The sequence below is a fragment of the Octodon degus genome, unplaced genomic scaffold, assembly GCF_000260255.1.
Source record: "Octodon degus isolate 3935 unplaced genomic scaffold, OctDeg1.0 scaffold00088, whole genome shotgun sequence".
In the NCBI taxonomy this organism is placed as follows: Eukaryota; Metazoa; Chordata; class Mammalia; order Rodentia; family Octodontidae; genus Octodon; species Octodon degus.
In genome coordinates this window covers 101,388-108,375 of record NW_004524664.1, presented here as the reverse complement: position 1 = coordinate 108,375, position 6,988 = coordinate 101,388, and positions in this window count along the sequence as shown.

Genomic DNA, 6,988 nt, shown 5'->3' with positions numbered 1-6,988 from the left:
GGAAAAATATATTTATGTAGATATGTAGGACAGTTTGGATAATTGTACTGATGATTTCTGGTAATCTCTTGAAAGGATCAATGCATAATTTTTTTCTTAATTTCTTTCATTTTCATTTCTTATAACTTTCTTTTTCTTATTTTAAAAAACAAACTATTTTGAATGTATATATCTGGTTACCTCAATAACCAAATTGAAGATAACATCATGCAGTGTAGCAACCATTGTTGAATTAATTCCTAATACTTTGTTTAGTGAAATTTTGTGTCATTTATTTTTTTCTATTTTGTATTGTTTAAAAAGTACAAAAAAAGACTACTTTTCAGAAAATCATGTAAGAATACCAATGACATATTATTCAGCTCTTTTCATCCTTGGTACTCTTGTTTGGGTCCTATATTTCAAATTAGTTTTAATATGGCCTTTGAAAATCTTTATATATATTTAGCTAACTATATATTGGATGTGTTTTAAGATAAATGGGTATAATACACATTAGAGAAGCTGAAATAGGATATGACATTTTCTTTCTTTTTGATCTGTTTGATGAATAAGAATATTATGCTAACTCTATTTTAGGGGAGAAACAGCTCTGTGGAAATATGAAAATAACATCTTTGGCATGGATTTTTTAGCTTTAATATGTAATTAACATATTACATATCCTGTATTACTTTTAAATATATCTGCATGTTTTAAGTCTTAGGTTGTGATCTACTTAAGAGCTGAGGCTTTCTAAATATGTCTTATACCAACCATATAAATGTGAGAATAAGAAAATAAGAGTGATAAATAGAAAATAAGTAGTAATAACAGTGATAAACAGCACCCATTCAAGTGGACCTTCTTTGATTCCAGGCACACAATCAAATATCTCATTTATTTCTCAACCCTTAAAATGATTCCATGTGAGATAGCCATTATTTGTACTTCACTGGTGTGGGAACAGAGATTCACATAATAAGTAATTTGTTCAAGACTACGTTTTACCAAAGAAAAGATTATTTTGATAATTAATATTCATTTTTAAGACAGCTGTTTGGAACAAAATCCACACACTCTCTCTAGTTTTTGTTATTAGTAGCAGCCCTAGTTTCTTCAGTAATAGTAGCACCAGTGGTAGCCTGCTGTTTGCCTTTTCAAATTTAGATGGTTTTCATTTTAAGGCCCTCTAGCTTACATTTGTAATCCTCTCATGCATGCTTAAGCCATGCTAAGAAGTGATTGCAAGGGTTATGGTTCTGGCTTGGAGCCACAGTCATAGAAGATTACTTCTCTGTAAAAGGGTTATGTAAGGCCAAGTGTTTCTCCATATGGAAAACTAATAAGGGTGGAAATATTATGAAGCTATTTTACTGTATCCACTTTGTGATAATTTACAACAGTTGCTCAAATGCATATCCTCCATGGTAGAACAATTAAACAGGTAATAAACCTTGTATCTGCGAACACAGAATGCATAACATCTAGCCTTTTTACGCACACTTGATTTCTCCTGATTTATTAATAACTTTCTTGGGTTTAAGTGATTTTTCTTATTATTGGTTGTTTTCTGTCTCAGTGTGGCATGACCTAAGCCAAACTCTTGCTATACTCAAATTCTCCCATGATACTTTTTAATTCTCCATTTTCTCAGCATATAATATGTTTTACTTTATGGCTAACAACATGGTTAAGCAAGAGGAAAGACAGATGAAAGTAGAAGCATACAAAAAAGGACACTTAGAAACTGACTTACAATGGACAAAATGTAGGTAAACTAAGTCAAATTAATTCTCTACTCCTCTTGAAGACAGTTTTAAGTATATCCTGATGTTTTCTGCAGCAAAAAACATTTATGCAAATCTGTACAAACATCAGAAGATATGAAACACAGAACTTCTTCAAGTGGCAAGTTACATTATAATACATTATTTTTTAAATGCTACTTAAAATATAAATGATAAGAAAGAAGTTAATAGTTAGCATTTTCAGTTTATAAATTAGCTTCCCTTTGTAGTTTAATTGCCTTCCATTGATTCCACCCATGAATATAAATAAATTCTCATCTTGGTTTATGTCTTTGTTCTTAAAATGATCTTCTCTTGTCAGAAATGGGAACTCATGGAGGCTGTAAGTAACCAAGGTCCAGTTTACCTGTGCCATTTGCTAAATCATATGTTCTAATTTATTTTGGTACTAAGCAATTTAATCTGTTATTGTTTGTCCTATTTGATTATTAAGGCAGGTGATATAAGAAGATGTATTTTAATAATAAGTCTTACAATAAAAATAGAAGTGATTATGTTCTTATAGCATTGAAAAAAGTACACATGATTTTTCATTATTTAGGGAGCAAAAGTCCCCTCTGGCTTCTTCAACTATATTTAATGGAAAGAAAAAGTAGTACATCTCAGTACGTATGATACACACAATTGGTAAATCTCTTTGCCTAACATATATATTGTCCTTTATTCTCAAAAGACCATTTTGAAGGCCAGAAGAGTCAGTGATTTTCCCAAAACATCAATAAGGAAGTCTTATAACTAAAATTTGAACACCAATTTGTTTAGGACGAAAGGCATCATAAAACATTCTATTCTTGATTTAGAGTGAACTGGAGGAAACAAATTTCTTCATTTTACATTTTGTGTAATACGTAGTTATAGTTCTTAATACATTCTAAAAAAGTCATTATCCCTTAATTGTTTTAGTCTGAAAAGAGGACTAAGTCAACAGAAAATACTGTTTTCTCTCATAACAGTTATATATGCAACTAATTTCTCAAAACTCTAACAATAGCTCAGCATATCTTGTGACATGGCACGGTTGAGCATGTCTAACACAGAGCTTACAATATCTAAACCAACTAAAAGGGCAAAGTAAACAATTCAAAATTTTAAAATACTGAGATAAAATATGTAATTAAAATTCTCCAGCAAAACAAAGCATAAATATGACAGCCTAATATATGATATGGTACTTTCTTCCCGGAATGCTTTATAGGAAATGCAGAATCATTAAAAATTACTACTGGACAAGAGAGGTAACCATATTTCATATGTAATCATATTTCAGCATGCTGTTATTATACAGTAAGCTATCTTCGTGTAATTCAAAAAAGGTATTTTATATGCAGTCTGTAAATGTTATAGTAATGGAATTTTGGAGCAGGGTATCACTCTAAAGATTCCCAACTCTGTGTTTTATACATACAAATATTGTTTAAAGAACATGAAAAATTATTACGAATTAATCTTTTCTTAGTGCTCAAGGTTTTATGGCTTTGTACCCAGCACTACAAAAATGGGAGCACTCTGCTTATGGTGCAGAGTGGAGATCACCTTATCCTTCAAAAAGTCACTTCCCCATTTGGTCCTGGACTTTATCAATTTTACCTGAGCAATGGTGCTTGTAATCCCATTGGTTGAACATACTTTTGTCCCACCTAAGCGAGTTCCCATGTTCTCCACCTTTGACCCACATGGTTTTACACTATAATAGTCACTAGAACAGATGGCTTCCTGGGGACCACCTGCTTGGGGCCCCCTCCTCTCCCTTTCTCAGACAGGAGCTTTCTTTCTCCCAATAAATATATTCTGCTCATAGAAAAAGTCAATTAGTCCAGCAAATAGAGTCTGGCATCATTGTTTATTCAGGACTTTTGTCATCTAATGACTTTAAGAGTATTTTCAAGTCCAAACTTCTATATTGTTTTTTACCTAATGGTAAAAGCAGCTATTTTTAAAAATTAAGACTGCCTGGAAAGTTTTTATTTCAGTGAACTTTTCACTTAGTTCAGATAATGGAAAGGAAATGTGAAATAAATGTTTAACCAGTAGCCGGGGAGATGGCTCAGTGGAATAAGTGCTTCCCTGGCAAGTGCAAGGACCTGAGTTCAATCCCTGGTTCTGAAAAAAAAAATCTTTATCCAGAAGGCTGGGATTCTGTATGTTGACCTACTTTGGCAAGAACAGGGATAGTAACCTTGCTGGAATAGTGTGAGATCTTTCATTTTCAGTGCTCTTTTAAATCTTATAAATCTTTGAAACCACAAAATAGGAGTATGCTAACTAATTTTCTCATTGCTGAGATAAAATAAACACCTACAAGTAAAGGAGGAAAGGTTTAATTACCTTTCAGTATGTAGAAGTTTCAGTCCATAATTGGCTAGCACCAAGGCAGGGTGGCTTCTCAGGGTAGAACAGCTCACGGTGGCCAGGAGGTAGGAAAGGCAACAAGGGCAGGACCTAGGAAGTGTCTTTTAGCACATTGTACATTGTATCTGGGCTTCGGGGATTCGGATGGTACCAAACCAATATATGAGCTGCTTCAGTAATCGCACATCGTTAATTCCAGCATCACAGACTCTAGACCCAGCCACCTCTGAAAAGTCCCTTCTGTGACTTCATAAGGATTTGGGGAGAGGGGGCCTCTGGACACAAACCATAAAAGAGAATAAGAAACATGGTATGTGAGAAGTAAGCAATGAACAGGATGAGTTGCCACGCACTGTATTCCTGAATGGCAAAGCCAACTGTTGACACGCAGAGTAGCTGAACCAGAGAATCCTGTGGGTATGATGATACAGAGGATTTTGATCCTCACTCACCCGCTTCTGAGCTCCTGACCCTACTGTGACACTGACCCACCCTTACGAGGCTCCCAGCAGGCCAATTTGAACTTCAGGTGTCCTATATGTAAAAAATGAGTATGAACAAAGTTCCACAAAGCTTTTTCTTATTATTTTTGATTCTTGAAAATACTTGCAATCCCTGAAAGAAAAACTGGAGTTACAATTTAAAGAAAGGGAAGGTAGGATCACATCCAAGATATCCTGGACTAAAATTATACTAGAGTGATTGAAAGTTTCCAGTAAAAAAAAGTATTTTCTTCTTTTTATCCTTTCAAAGTCTATTTTCATGTTATAGCTCTTAATATAAAGTTAACGTTTTTTCTATATCAGACAGGGAGTCATAGCCTCTTCACTGGGAATTTTGTCAAATATATTTTATAAGCTATCTTGAGAATGTATGTTTTTGAGTTTATGGTTTTGTGGTTATTTTGCTTTGAGAAGTGTTTTAGGGAAACACTTTTATAAAGCAAAGAATTTGAAATGTTTTAGTAGTTAGGGGAAAGGATGGTATATAAGAAACAATGATCAAATATAAAAAAAATAAAAAATCACATATTTTAAACAGTCAAGGAAGGATGGTAGATAAGAAACAATGATCAAAAACAAAAAAATAAAAAATCATGTATTTTAAACAGTCAAGGAGACTTTTGTGGCTTACAAATGAAAATTTCAAGGATAAGTTGGATTTTGTTCAAATTGTGAACAGAGATGATTGCATTTATCTTGATGGTTTTGTGTTTCCATCTTTTGCCTGGCATCTTTGACCTTAAGATCCCATCCTGGTGCTGGGGATACAGTTCAGAGTGGTACAGCATCTCCTGGCAAGTGCAAAGTCTTGAGTTTGATTCCATGGACCAAAAAAAGTCCTCCTATCCTTATGATCATGTGACAGCTGACAACTTGTGTTTCTTTTCTCACACACACTGTGAGGAAACTGAACACAGTCCTCAGTTGTCCTACTTTTTCACTTACCAGATTATCTACAGATGCTCAGTTTTGGACTAACTTCAAAGGTACAGTGATGCCTGGTCATGTTTGAAGAGTGAGTTAGATGGAACATGGGAAAACAATCTTTATTACCCACAGAAATGAGAGAGAAATCAGGGTGCATCCTTGAATCTCAGAGCAAAGTAAATTCCACACAGGCTTCCTGGTTACACAGTGAGGTGGGACTGTAGAAGTAGAATGAAGCTTGGTAAAACAGCTATAGTAACCAGCACAAAATAAATAGTATTAAGAGCAGTTAAGTTTCCCCATCGGGACTTGGAGACCACACATAGACCCCATGCCTTGATACAGTTACAGTAATAAAAGGTGTGAAAAGAAATTAGTCATACACATGCTTTGCAGATAAAGAAAACAAGGCTCAAACAACTTAATTCTCCCAAGAGAAGAATATATAGCAGATCTGGAGTAGAGTTCATGACATACATCAGCCCAATCAGCTTTCTGCCAGAAGTCACTCAGTTATTCATTCAATGTGTAGTGATCAATATTGTCTCTAGCATTCCTTATTAAGGAGTGTCTCTCTTCCCAACTCACTGAAAATTACCTTCTCCTTGAAGAACTTTCTTAGCCAGACATATCCTTTCCATACTATGCAATGCAGTAAGATTTTCTATCTCTTTCAGTTGCCTTCTATGTTCTTCCTCTAATTATCTTATTTATTTATCTGTCTCACTGGAGTGTACATTTCTTGAGCAAGAAGACCTTGCCATGTTTGTTTCTACATCTTTCAGTATGATGCAGAAAGTCTGGCATATTCTTCATGTCACATTTGAAAACGTGGATGGATGAGCAAAGGAATCAATCAATCAATCAATCAATCAATCAGTTTTTGGCAATGTCTTAACTCATACAGTGGTGATTTCAAAATTTCTTAGTAATAGACAATTCACCAGAATCATGTAAATTGTGACTAAATCATTGCTAAATTTGGACTAAACTTCTTTTAGTTAACCCAGTTGAAAGGAGTGAAGTTGCCTTAATCCACTTAGCAAAGTCTTTCTTCTGAAATCTGTCTGAGAGTAGAAATGTTTTCTTATATATTATTCTTCAGTGCTACCATGATGTTCTGTTCTAGTTCAGTGGACTCTTTCAGGACTCATTTGAGATAATATTCTGTGAGTTTATGTCTTTAACACTGCTAGACGTATTTGATCTTCATAGGCACTTTGGAGGCAGAAGGGTTTTAAGGATGCCTAAGTTAAACTTTGAGTTCAAATAGCATGTTGTACTGATGGCGTAACATTTGAACACACAAAAGTTTTCTTTTTTCCTTTCTTGATGTAATTTTCATTTGACTTGTCCATTCACAGGATTAACCCAGGGCCAGGGAGATGGCTCAGTGGAATAAGCACTTCCCTGGCAAGC